The sequence below is a fragment of the Miscanthus floridulus genome, chromosome 17 (genome assembly GCF_019320115.1).
Source record: "Miscanthus floridulus cultivar M001 chromosome 17, ASM1932011v1, whole genome shotgun sequence".
Taxonomy (NCBI): Eukaryota; Viridiplantae; Streptophyta; class Magnoliopsida; order Poales; family Poaceae; genus Miscanthus; species Miscanthus floridulus.
Genome location: NC_089596.1, coordinates 6,335,598 through 6,350,648, shown reverse-complemented (window position 1 = coordinate 6,350,648; position 15,051 = coordinate 6,335,598). Strand labels below are relative to the sequence as shown.

Genomic DNA, 15,051 nt, shown 5'->3' with positions numbered 1-15,051 from the left:
AGAGAGTATCAAGATGGCACCGTTTGAAGCTTTGTACGGCCGAAAGTGTAGAACCCCGTTGAATTGGGTTGAAGCCGGTGAAAGGAGATATTATGGTATTGATCTTGGTCAAGAAGCCAAAGAATAAGTCCGTACTATCCAAACCCATATGGCCGTAGCTCAAGCTAGGCAGAAAAGTTATGCTAATCACCGTAGAAAACCTATCGAGTTTGAAGTTGGAGACTTCGTTTATCTGAAAGTCTCACCCATGAAGAGTGTCCAACACTTTGGTGTGAAGCGAAAGCTTGCACCGAGATATGTCGGTCCATTTCAAATCATAGGAAAGAGTGGTAAGGTAGCATAAAAGATCCAATTACCTCCTAAGATGAGTGCTATCTTCAACGTCTTTCACGTATCTCAGTTGAAGAAATGTCTTCATGTCCCTAAAGAGAGAGTTCCACTGGGGGATATCAAGTTAGAATCTGATTTGACTTTTGAAGAAAAACCGGTCTGAGTAATTGAAACTCGAGAGCGAGTAACTAGGAGTCGGGTGGTCAAGTTTTACAAGGTCATGTGGAGTAATCAGGGTAGTGAACGCGATGCAACTTGGGAAAGAGAAGATTACTTGAGGGAAGGTTATAAGTAATTCTATCAACAATGGTACGCTTGTCAAATCTTGGGACGAGATTTTTATAAGGGGGAAGGGCTATAACACCCCAGGTGTTTGTCTTCCACATTTGCACTTGCATTTCATAAACATGAGCATCATTCATCCATTCATGAGCTTAGATTGTTTGGAACATGCTTTTGAAACATTGCAACATATGTTTATATTCCATGTGTGTTTGTTTTATGAAATGGATAGTGTGCAACACTCAAGTGCAATATGTGCAACTCACTCTTGAAACATGTCACATACTTTAGTGAAACATGGTTAGTTAGTACTATGCAATAAACTCATGAAACATATGAAACATGGCTTTGAAACAAAAGTAGCAATTCACTTGTTTTTTCTTGTTTCAATGCATGTGATGCTTGATTTTTGTGTGATCAATGTGTGGGGTCATTAATTATCCCCTAAAACACCTTAACTACACTTAGGGTACATAGTGGAGCACTGTTCATGTTAAGTAAATTGACTAATTATGACCCTAAGTGAGGTTTGACCAAATTGGAAACCCTAGAACCAATTTGTTTGACCTTTTAAAAAGTGTTACTTAGAAGCTTTGCATGACAATGCACCTTTTCGTAAAGTTGTAGATAATTTTATAAGGAACAAAAGTTGTAAAGGTGCCAAGCTATGAAAATGTGCAGAACATGCTCAAAATGGGATCACAACACGAAATTTACCCCTGATTTCAGAGACAATTTTTCTAAGTGTTAACTTTGAAAAACAGTTTCATGTACTCGACTTGTTAGCCCTGTAGCTCCCAAACCAAGCTGAACCAGCTCGAGCTCCAATTGGAAAAGTTGAAGATCTCACTTGGTACTACAACTTTGTCAACTACACCTTAACCTGGATCATCACGGATTAGGAGATAATGAACGATGAACTCGCCTTGTCAGTCCCCCTGATGGAGTTCAAATCTAAAAAATTCAGATTCACCTGAGCCGACCGGTGTCAGGGCATGCTCGACGCGTGGACGCCATGCGCCAGCCTCCATCTGACCTGGACGCTCACTATCGGGCCTCAGGTGTACGACGTGCTCACCCCGGCTATGCCCCTGCTCCACTTGCTCCGCCTGCATGCGCCTGAGCCGCTGAGAAAGCCACCGTCGTCGCCATTTGCTCCGCCAAGCTCGCGTGAGCTCACTGCTGCACCACAGCCAACACCATCCCACCCATAGCTCTGCTAGCACCTCACGGACCTCGTTGACGTTCTCGCTGAGCCAGCCGAGCCCTAGGTGAGCGACATTGCCGACTTCGCCCCAGCCAAATCTCACCGGAGCGCCGCCGCGCTCGCGGTCCGCTGTGGCCAGCACATCACTGCACCTCTCCTCCTTCCTTAGCTCTCGTCTCGTCTTCTCCATCACGTGTAGATGCTCAGGTGAATACGCTACCAATAATGCCGGTCTAGTCGAGCCAGAACACAGCCGCGCACCACCACGCCATGGCCGCCGCCGGTGACCTCATGCGGCCACACTCGACCACTTCACCGCAGTTGGTAGCGGTAGCGTAGGGAGGTTCGCCATGGTTCCAGGAAGCCTATGTGCATCTTAGCCGAGCATCTAGAGCTGGGGTTTGTCAGAGCACCGCCGTGCGCCATGGCCGAGCCACCGTCGTCATGGCCGATGCACCTAGAGGCCGGTAGAGTTTAGGTTTAGGAGGTCACTCGATGCGGGACGTCAAGGCGGACATGGTGGTACCCTCCTCGTCACTAGCGACCTCACCGTCGTCGAGATTCCTCACAGTCAACGGCGTCCCCTGCTCTGCTGTCTCTATCTGGTGGGGTCTATTGACTCCCTGGGTCCCGCCTATCAGTGGCTTGAATTAGGGTTTAGGTGATTTAAATCCAGATTTTAAGTGCTGTTTTGTAAAATTCATATCTCTAGTTTGGTGAATCCAAATTGGGTGGTTCCTATTTTTTTTAGGATCTTGGTGAAGTGTAGTATTTAGGAAAAATATAACATGAACACTTGTAGTAAAGTTTCTGGAAGAATTAAATTGAAACTTAAAATGTGTTTTTAAATGAATGCAAACTTTTTTAACTCATATCTAGAGGTCCAGTGCTCCAAAAATTATGAAATTTGTATGGTGGGCTGTTCTTGATGAGTAGAAGCTCTGGTAAAAATTGTATATTAGGCTGTCTAAACTTGGTAAGTTAAAGTGATTTGAATAGAGCTTAAGGTGGAATATGTGTATTGTAGTAAGCATGTGCATTCCCCGAGCATCCCTAACTTCGTTCATGTGCATCCATGATATTTATCTTGTGCATACATGCAATAGGTGTGCCGGAGGGAGTGACGCTTTTGGAGTTCGAGGGAGTGAGCCAGGAGGAGGAGCAGCCGGAGGAGCCTGAGGTTCAGGCAACCGACGAAGCAGCCACCGAGGAGGAGTTGCCCGAGTGCCCTGATCACCGCCCATCCTCTTTCCTAAAAGGCAAGCTCTGATGCATGCTAATCTCCTATTTTATAAATATCATTTGAGTCAATTTTACATATTTGATGCATTAAATTGTAGGAGTTGTGTGAAAACACTTGATGCATTATATATCTATCCTTGTCCAGATATCGCACTTGAATCATATTTAAGTTTAGGAACATGTTAAATGCTTAGTCATGCTTAGTGCGGTAGAAGTCGGGTGATTTTCTGTCACCTGCGAGCTTTAGGATGAGCTGGGTCACGGTTGGCTATATTTGCTATCATGGAAAAGAACCATGTTAATAATGAATTGAGACCGGGCGGAGTCATGTGTAGGGTTGGACATAGTGACTCCATCTGTGTGGTTTAAGGACCGATACGCTGTACGTCCTCATGTCATGTTGAACGTAGCCTAACACTTAGCAGGCCGGATAAGTCGTTCCGACCATTAAGCCTAGTAGCTCGACTCAAGTCGGGAACCGAGGGGCTAAAGTGTGCATTCTAGAGGCGGTAAGGATGTGCTTGGGGACATTGGCGTGAGTCTAAGGGGTTAGGTGCTTAAAATTCCTGCACTTCCTGGCAGAGTGTCGCCCTTGAGAATGCGGCACTATCCAGACCCACGACTCCTGAGTTGTACCAAAGGTGACTTGATTGCGACCCCAACAGGGGAAGCAAGGTTTGTGTTAGGAATACCCCTCCAGCTGGATAGGAATCGATTCGAGCCGTCGTCTCTCCTGGATAGTGAGAACTTGACTGAGCAGCGGCAACGCAGATTCACTTAATTTAACGATATGGTTAAATGGATGATGATGATAATATTGCCATAGTTTATACCTGCTATGGTTAATAATGTTTGCATCTTAATCAAGTGATTGCTTAGTACAGGTGCTAATATAGATGACAAGTTAATGGCTAAAAGTCACTGCTAGCTCAGGTTAAAAGTTGACCATTATTACTTATGCTTTTCCACAAAAAGAAAGTGTCAGTCAGATCCACTAAATTAACCTATATATGATCCTTGGTGTCATTTATTTTTGGTTTCCAATGGGTAAGTCTAGGTGAGTACATTCTCGTACTCAGGGTTTATTCCCTCTTGTTGCAGATAACCTTCTTTATCAGGGCTTCTGTAAGTACTGTCTCCACCCTGCGGGTGACGAAGACTAGATCATGGGCATGATCTTTGTTTATCTTATCTGAATGCTTTTGTGGGATGTGATTAGCGAGCTGGTACTTGTATTTGAACTCGTGTGTGAGAGTTAAACTATTTGCTTCCGCTACTTTGCAAGACTTGGTTTGTAATAACTATGACTCTGAATGTTGTAATCTATCTGCGAACTGTTTGTGAAATATTGTAATGTGTGATGTGTTATGTTGAATCATGTACGATCTTAGTTGTATGCAAGTTGGTTTGAAATCCTTCACGATTTTGATGGACTACCGGAATTATATGGGCTCAAGTACGAGAATTTGATTGTTTCGACGATCGTTTTTGTACTTGTGCTCTTATAATTTGGACGGTTTTGTTACAGCTGATACCAGCTATGACAGAACCACCCAATTTATACAAGATCAAGTATGGTTGTCCTCACTAACACGTTGACACACACATACTTTTACTCATAATGGCATAAATTGACTTGTAGAACACCTTGACTGCTCAAGCATTGTTAATATGAGAGGGCAAAAGTGAGGCATGAAGAAGTGCAAGGAGTTTTCTCTAGGGCATCTAAAGTATTAACGATCCTCACATTGCTAACATGACCTAAACTACAACACAATCTTCTAATATGAGGGATGATAGTAGTCAACAGAGAAATCATAGATTCTATACCTCTCAATAATCAATTCATATCCTGCAAACTACTGCTCCATGGTGCACAAATTTTGGTAGACATTTAGATCCAAGAGTCCTTTAACTACTGACCAAAATTGAGCTCAAACGGACACTGTTTGTCTATCCAAACAAATCATCTACCAAAACTGCTTTGTTCTAAAATTTTATGACCGAACTGTCAAAACATCTCTCAAATCTAATGCTTTACTCAACCAATCCTCAAACCAACTTAAGACATCGAAGTACCTTAAGCGGGAAATGAGATCACCAAGTTCGATGGGAATTTAACCATGTTTGATCCTCTAATCACCAGCTTAAGGATAACCAGTTCAGTGTCATGAAATCTTGACATATTTTCTACTCTTCTTTTCCTTTGATTTACACATTGGGAAGTGTGTTCTACACTCTCTAATTCTCTTTATGATAGTGGTAGCTTTCTCACTGAGGATGGAGGCTAGGGTTTTCCTTACATGCCTCTTAGGAAACAACCTCAATCGTTGATTTAGACACCAACTCAACTATGCACAAGAATTGAACTGGTGGGATGTTCTTGCAGGGCACAATGCATACTTCACGTGGAGTGACAATCCTACAAAGATGAGGGAATGTCTCTGATTATCCTTCTGTGCTTCATCCAATAGAATCCAGAACAATCCTTTGATAGCACTATAGACATAATGATGCTGACCAAAACTATGGACGTGCTTTCTCTAGCTCTTTACTTAGCTGATACAGCATCCTGCACCATCTATGTGATTGTCCAAGATGGAATTGACTTGACAACATAGGGCTTGGAGAAGAAAGTAGCACTGGCATCGATGACCGACTTTACTATTTCTTTGCTTAACATTGTTCTATGAGATCTGGCCTTCATAGTCACCAAAGAGTCATTACCTAGCTAGAGATTAACCTTCCTACTGGCAACTAATTGGTTATCTCTCAACACCAAAAAGGTTCCAAATCTTCACTCTTGACAATAAGAATTGTGGTCGAAGCATAAATAGATGGTCGCCATTGAAGTCAGCAGAAAGGGGTCACACAGAAGAAAGGTCGGTTTGTCTACATGATCCTTATGCACCTAAAGATTGAGAACTTGGACAAGAAACTCATGAGCATCAGGTGACCTATTATAGCACATAATATCCCAGTCCATTTACCATCTGACTGATAACTTGTTCAACCTTAAGTGTGGTGCACCTCTCTGATCCAATGGGGATAGCATAAGTTGCTCACTAGATGACTGATGTCATTATAGGGACAGTCAACTAGAGTCACTTGTCTACCATCTCTTGCAATCTGTTTGTTCATGTTAGTGACCTATTCTTCAAAGGTTATCCTTTGGACGACTCCAGAAGGAAATCCTGTTGTATCTGGTTCGATGTACAGATCTTCTGACAAGATAAGGAGAGATAACCAAGGAAGAGCTTATGTGAAAATAACACATTGGTGCAATTTTGTAATGGATCATGACTAGAAACCTCGATACCAGTGCGTGTCAAGCAGCACAACCTTGTGTGCGTGCCCATAGGAGGCTCTCGGTTTCATCGTGGCACCATAGATCGCTAATCGTGGCACCATTACTGAACATACAACCCACAAGAATTTTCATGTGGCACAAATTTGGTTGCATAGGAGCAAGCACAATGAGAAGGAGGGATAGCAAACAAAGATAGTCACAAGGTTAGGAGTTAACAAGGAGGCGATTCGAAGATCAAAAACAGCGCAAGAGAACATAGCCTAATTGCCGAAGACAACTGAGCAGGGGACTCTTGCCTAATTTCCATATATGCCTTGTGTCCACCAAGGTGATTACCAGATAAAGATTAACATGAGATTTGGTCTTGCTGAGCAGCAACATGAGATCAAGACTGATAAACATCCAGAGACTTGAAAGGGTTGGAGACAAAACAAACAAGATTTGAGGGATAGAGCCAATGCACTGACTAGGGATTCAGTTGATAAAGCAACGACAAGATCTATAAGGAAAAGGTTCCAAAGCCAGGGTAGATAGCGGTTAGCGTTGCACCAGATCATCCATAGGAGAAGGAGCAATGAGGTCCAACAAGGATTTTTTAGCAGGGTCCTCCCACATAAGAGCGGGACAACCACGAAACATTCAAGCATTCAAGGAAACACAGCTAGGGCCTAAGGTCAAGCAAAGGCATGGATAAGGTCTTCGTAGCGCAACATTCAAGGGCTAGCAATCACGTGTACAAGCTCAGGCTCCTAAGAGAGAACTCAATTGGAGACGACAACTATGAGATTATAAAAACTTGGATGTTGCTCTAGGATAGCGCTCTTCAACACTCGTATGCTTACCGAGGACAAAAGGGGTGACAGCTACAGCACTACCTAGATAACGAGCATCCACACATACATCATGTTCTTAAGCGAGCATTTCGAAATACTCAATCCAATTAGCTTAAGCGACTATGACTAAGCACAAAGCTCGTACATAACAAGTAGTCACCTACAGCAACACCACTACCCATCTCATGTGAAACATGGTGGTAAGGTACTGTTATCTTTTATTTCCTTTTTACTGAGTAGGTGGATAATTCTTCAAAATAAGTTACCTACATTTAGCAATTTAGTTTTCAAAGGGGTGAAGTTTTTGCTAACTACAAACTTGTCATCTATTTCCTTAGGAAGCAAACATACAAGGCGAAGCTAATCACACCCTATCTTCAAGCACAGCTATTCAAGCAGCATGGGACAAGGCATTTTGTCTAGCTTCACACAGGGAAGATAGTAACATCACATTGATCACAAGTTACTTAGTATTAGAACAAAGTGAGGGAAGCATATTTATGCACAAGCATAATCATGATGAATGTTCGTCATATTCTCGTCCTCACGAAATTGCCATCCTAAGGTGGCAATCACGTTCTATGTCGGTGGCATAACACGTACTCTCACGATATATAGCTAGTAGTCAGCTACATTCAATCTACGCATTCGTGGTTAGCGTACCTGCAAGCAAATTCATTGTAGCCCATCCCCATAAGAGATAAATAAGCACACAATGAAAGCAGTAAACTAAGATACTCTCCATATATACATCCATAGATGTATATACTTCGGTATCCAAAGCAACCCAACAGATATACCCACAATTAAATACCTTCATATATACATGTGTGTAACATGTAAATATTCCAGTAACCATAGCTAACTCTCCCCTAGACCGACAGTTGGACGATCATGCTCTCACAACTCACACTTACCTAGGCGTAGAGGCAATTGATCCATGCATTACCATTCAAGTGAACGACATCCATACAATAGCACGCCGTATGGACGACGAAAGTAAAAACCCCCATGTTAGTACTTAGATAGCCACCTAATAGTCCTTAACTGGGCATAAAAGAGGATGTCGCTAGCATAGTTTTGCAAATTAGTTTTAACAAGTTTGCCTGTAGTTAAAGTTTTAGTTAAAATAGGCTTTTTAAAATCAAAACTTTGTTTTTAAAACTATGTACATGACAATATTATGCTTAATCTTGCTCTGATGCCAGCTGTGATAGAACCACCCAATTTATACAAGATCAAGTACGGCTATCCCCGCTAACACGTTGACACACACATACTTTCACTCATATAAACCCGGTAGTCCGCCGAGTGTCATGAAGGACCTCGGTAAATCAACATCACAACCAAGATCGCGTGATTAAGCAAATACACATCACATATGTAGAGTTGCAGTGGAAATAAAATTACAAATGGGTTCACAAATAATAGTACAAGTTTGGGTTTCAAAACCGATTAGTGAAAACAACATAGCTTTCAAATGATTACATTAATATAGGTTCCAAATACATTGCTAGCATAAGTGACATCCTCTGATAAAAGCATATAGATGAGAAGTAAATATAGAGTCACCGAGCCCATCAGCCGTTAGCCACCATCTTCAGCAGGCCGAGAACTTCACCTACAACATGGTGGGATAAACCCTGAGTACTCGAATGTACTCAGCTAGACTTACCCATCATAAACTAAAAATAAAGTGACACCAAGGAGTATGCAAGGCTTTATAAGTGGGGCTAGCTTGACAACGTTTTGCATAAAAGCCAAGAGTTGAGGTATACATTTTACAATTTAGTAACCAAGTTAATTATAGCTATTCATCTCTAGATTAGCATCTAACCTGTGCCGAACATGTGGAATATCATTTAGTAACAGGCAATAGTAACCATAGCCGGTATAATATTGTAACATCATCATCATCAATATAACCATCAAGTTCAATTAAGTGTATCTACGTTGCCGCTGCTCAGCCAAGTTCTCACTATCCGGGAGAGATGGCGATTCGAATCGATTCCTACCCAGCTGGGGATTTATTCCTAACACTCACCCAATCAACCTGATTAGTGGTTGCCTCGGGTCACCTTTAGTACAACTCAGGAACAAATTTGTGGTTTCGAGCAGCGCCACACTCTTAGGGAGTCCACTCTGTCAGGTGGTCAATCTCACCTTTGGACTTACGCCAATAGCTCCCCGCACATCCTTACTACCGCCAGAGTACACACTTTCACTTTCTGGCCCTCCGGCCTGAGTTGAGCTACTCGGCTTCGTGGTCGGAACGAGTTATCCGGCCAACTAAGTGATAGGCATGCATTCAACATGATATGAGGACATACAGCGAATCGGTCCTTAACCGACATAGACAGGGATAGATCCACACCCAAGACCCCTATGTCTTGTTGCTTCTCTATCGACATCCCGCCCGGTCTCCATTTATTATTAACACATGGTTATTTCCACGATAGCAAATATAGCCAACCGTGCTTTGGTATCCACCTATATCTCATAGGTGACAGGAAATCACCCGACTTCTACCGGTCTAAGCATCGCTAAGCATTCATTCGATCCTAGGCCTACATAGGGTTCAAGGTATATTTCTGGACAAGGTAGTTCTATGCATCAAGTGGTTCCAATCAACTCTTATAACCTAATGCATTAAATATAAAGAACTCAAGTGATATTTGTAAAAACATAGAAGGCTTAGAATGCTCGGGGGCTTGCCTAGGGTCCAACACTAGGTCAGTGTTTGTTAGATGACACTCGCTTGGTGAGTATCTCCCATCTTAGCATTTGTCCAGTTCTTCCATCTTCAGGATAGGTCCACCATACACCGTCTTCGGGTTCAGCTCCAACATCACGTCATTCACGTGGTTCATCTAGCATACCTAGATGAGATGCAAGATGCAAGTGCATGAATATGAAGAATGGTAATATGAGATGCATCACATAATAGCATTCAAGGCAAACATAAGATCATGCAAGGCATAGACACCTATAGTTATTTAACTAAACATCACGCAACCAATTATAGAGGGATAGCAAGCATATTAGGCATGGAACACAAGTGAACTTAAGTTCAGATATTGCACAAATGCATTGATCAAGAACTAACCAACATGTCTAGCCAAAACAAGAGCAACTAAAGCAATCACCTAACACATGTATAGAAATCTGGACAGCAGCACAACAGTCACTTATTTTAACCATAACTAGAGATCCAGACATCCAAAGAAGATGATCCTAGACTTTCTGGAAAGATAATGAAATTTCCTACAACATTGTTATTGTCACCAAAAGCTTATTCCAAAGCTAAATAGGTCAAACATGCCAATATTACAGATCTACATAGAACTAGGACAGAAAAGTTGTAGTAGTTTCAAAACGGCATAACTAGAGTTACAGACATCAAACAAGCATGAACCTTAACTTTATAGAAAGATTATTAAATTATATAAAACATGTTTATTATCATCATAAGGTGATTCCACCATTAACAAGGTCAATCAAGCACAATTGAGCACCTCTGTCCAGACTTGGATAGATTCTGCCATACAACTTCACAAGCTTATAACTAGATATTTAGACTACCAAAAGAAGTGATCTTTACCAATTTGGAAAGATCACGAAAATCACTACACTTCCTCTATTATCTCCAAGACATGATTCAAAGCTTAGTTGGGTCAAACAACACAATCATTCAGATCAGTACAGAGAGCATGCAAAACCTGACAGAGAAATTATAAAATCTATAGATCCTAAATTATCAGGCTATGGTCATGAACATTTAACACAAGCTATATTATGAAGTTACCTACAACTTTTTTATTCACCACAACCACAGAAAACATCATTTACACCACGAAAATAATTGCACAAGCAAAACTACATATGCAGCCCAAACAACAGTGGTACATAAAACTGATAGGAATTTCAGAGAAGTATAACTAGAGCTCTAGACCTCCAACAAATATGAATCATAACTTTTTGAAAATAATATAGAGTTACCTACAACTTTATTATTATCATCTTAAGATGATTCTATAGCTAATAAGGTCAATTAATCTAATAATTGCATCTCTATCCAAAACATGGACAGAATCTGACATACCACTTTAAACAGCTATAACTCGAGTTCTACATGTCCAATAAATGTGGTTATAGACTTTTTAGAAATCCTAGCAAATTCTAAACAACTTTGTTATAAACACCTAAAGCTAATTCTACTATTAAAAATGCCCCACAATACCAACAAGCCAACCCTATCTGGGTTTGGGCAGAAACAACCACAGAAATTTAAGCCACAATAACTAAAGATCTAATTTACCAAAAATTATGATATTTAGCTTTTTGAAAAGATTAATAAAAGCACTACAACTCATGTATTGTCATCAAGTCATGATTCATAAATTAACTAAGCCAAATAATACAAACATGCAGGCCTATTCAGAATAGGAGCAAAGCAACATAAGGCATTTATTATTTTTATAGATCATAAACTATTAAGCCTAAAATCCTGCAATTTTTATCAGACATCAACCATGACCTGAGTAGCACTTCATAAAAATTTCACATTTATTTCAGCTTCACAACTGTAGTTATGAAAAAGATAAGACACAACTAGTATTAAAAACCTAACTGCATAAATTGATTTTTACAGAAAAAACTTTAAACTAAATCATGCCATATTATAGATCTAATGCATAGATAATTTCACAGGTATTCCAAAAAGTCCTAATTTGCTATTTTTGGATTTTTCTACAATTTACTACGATTTTCCAAAGTACAGCTGATTATATGCATATAATGAAAAAGAAAAGGAAGACGCTTTTGCATTGCGGTGCCTGCAGAAAAACAAATTAAAATCCAGCGAAGAGGTCCATATAGGCACTATTCAGATGTGTATACGGTTTGCAGATCGACCCTTCCCTTTTCCCATATTCAAGCGTGAGGTCCTTCACCTTATCCCACAACAGAGAGCAGAGGAGGACGTCGGGGAAGACCGGTTCAAGCAGGCAGGGTGGTCGGCGGTAGCGGAGGAAGGGCGCCGGGGCAGGCCGCGCCCGCGTCTGGCACTAGCTCGGCCCGATCTGGCCACCGGCGGCATGGCCACGAAGCTTCCACGGGCGGCCATGGCTGCACGGCAGCACGTGCAGCAGCGGCACGGCGAGGGGCAGCGACGCCACGCGGTTGGCAAAGTGGCGCGGGACAAGGGAGGAGGCGACTGGGAGCTGCAAGGGCGCTCGACGGAGGAGGAACGGCAGTGGCAAAGGAGCTCGCTCGGCGGCCATGCTCGAGCTCGCGGCGGCAATGGAGCTCCAGCTCGCCTTTGCCGTGGCGAGCGAGACTGCGAGGGAGAGGGAAACAATGGGAGAGCGACAGAGGGGCGAGCGCTCGGGCTGGGTTTTTCCCAATCGGAGGAGCGATGTGGCGAGCATGCGACTAACGAGGCCAGCCACGCGGCGTGCGGCGTCCGAAGCCGGTCGGCACGACACAGTTTCCTGAAAGTGTTCAGTTAGGCCTGAAAAACGACTGAAAGTGTCATCTTCCCCCTCTCCCAACTCTCTAACCGTAATGATGATTGCTTCAACCGATTACTCCTTGGTGTAGAGCTACATGAGTACACCAATATGGCTTCTATGAAGTTGAGCTGGTTCGGCCTAGTTTGGGAGATACAGTGCTCCAAAGGTAAGTAGATGAAACTGCTCAGAGTTTCAGTTAAGGGCATCCTGTGCTCGGTCGGTCCTGTACAATCAGATTCAAAACTCAATTCTACCCAAAAAATGCGACTGAACATAAATATTTGTCCCTTCATATCTCCTAATACGTTAAATTTTGGCATAAGACGTAGTAACGAATGTTGTAGATCTATATGAGGACTACAACTTTTCTTAAAGGTTCAAAGTCTAATTCGGCCTGTTTCAAGCGCATCTATCTGTCTCTCCCGCCGTGATCGTGACCATTGCCAACTCATCAACTCCAATGTTTTTACATATATACATCTCCATGCTACTATATATGCACTATATATTCGGTATAATATATATGCCACCAACCTGTCACCTTTCTTGCACGATGATCCATTGATCTTGACTGGCCCAAAACGAGGTCTTGCAATGTTGGATGGTAATTACGTTGACACTGATCTGAAGATCAGGGATGACCATCAAGGGCAGGATGACAGAGAACTCAGCAAAGGAGTCTTGAGCATCAAAGGCATAGTAGGGCGGTCCTTGGAGAACTAAGCACCATGAACATGGTGTATGCAGTCGTGGTGTCCGCGGTGGAGGCGACTATCGCGGTCGAAGTTGTAGAGGGTGAGTTCTGTGCGGAACAGTCACTGCCCACACCACCAGCGTCAAGAAGAGGATAGTTGTCTATGATAGCCAATTGGCTGCTGCTGGTGATGGTGATGGTCGTCCTGGTCCTGTCAAAATGATGCGGCCTGTCGTATGCGTATGTGTGAGGGATCAGCTGGTTATCATTATAAGGGCTGTTGGTGGTAAAACTGCAGTGTTTACATACACTTCCTCAAATGTTCTCCATAGGATATGCAGAAGAATTTAATTTTGGCACGGGGTCAAATGGTAGAGCGCTCGCTCTGCATGCTAGAGGCACGGGGTTCGATCCCCGCATCTCCATTTTACATTTTTCGCACTTTTATTTATTTTTGTTTATTTATTATTAACTTTCTGGCCGAATCACCTGCGATCCTGCCGTGGCCAACAGCGGCTCGCGGTTCCGGTCAACCTCACATCATTCATCTCCTTTTTTTCTTCTTCTATTTTGATTTGATTGAAATTTAGATCAATTCATTCATCCGATTGGTTTCCCAACTCCCAAGACAATCACCGTTCACTTGAGTATTAAGTGAAACCTTACATCAATGATAATTAAACAGAGAATATTATGCGGCTAAAGTCAACTTACATATCATTCAGTGCATATTGGTTTGTTTGGCGCTCATTGATCAATAAACCAAGACAATTGGGCTATATATGTTCGCTTTATATTGTCCAATGTTTTGGTGTTTGAAAATTTGTTTAGCATTTGAGATGGGTTGGTGGTCAATAGCAAACAAGGAACATTAATGGCGCCCAATGCAGGAGTTTGGCTTTCTCCAATAAACTGAGAACATTTATTTGATTATGTCTGCTTATCACGGAAAATTCGACTACATTTGTGTCATTCGATGGATTGGCTTTTACGACATATGAAGAGTTTTTTTTTTTTGACAAGTACTCCCTCCATTCCAAATTATAATTCGTTTGACTTTTTTTACCCTAAGTTTGACCATTTGTCTTATTCACAAAATTTGTGCAAACATAATCAAATTTAAGTTATTTTTGAAGAACTTTTGTTAATAAAGCAAGCCACAGCAAAAAAAAAATTAATATTTTGCATAAATTTTTTAATAAGACAAGTGATCAAATTTAGGATCAAAAAAGTCAAACGAATTATAATTTGAAACGGATTTAGTATATATGAAGAGTATTGTTATCCTACTTATCACTTAATGGTTTGTCGATGGACGACGAACAAGGCATATTCGGCTGCATGTGCTTATCACTCAATGGGTCGTTTATTTGGTGTTGCACGACAAATGAAGAATATTCAGCCACGTCTACTCATCACTCAACCGAATGTCATTTGACGACAAACGATGAATATTCGGCTATGTTCGCCTACAAATTTTAGTCCATGGAGCTCCATTGGAACGTGACAATGCACACGTTATTCAGAAAAAACCAACTGCGGCGAATAACTAGAAATCATTATAAATTTCGGTTTGTACGTAATGCGACTACGCCTATGTTGTCTCAACATAACAGGTCCTAAGCCCTGATAAAGGAGGA

The 15,051-nt window shown here is 41.8% G+C and overlaps 1 pseudogene; it reads left to right on the top strand.

Moving 5' to 3' along the window:
* Positions 1–13,762, top strand: part of LOC136515138 (uncharacterized) — a 119,779-nt pseudogene extending 106,017 nt beyond the window's left edge.
* The last annotated feature ends 1,289 nt before the right edge of the window (positions 13,763–15,051 follow it).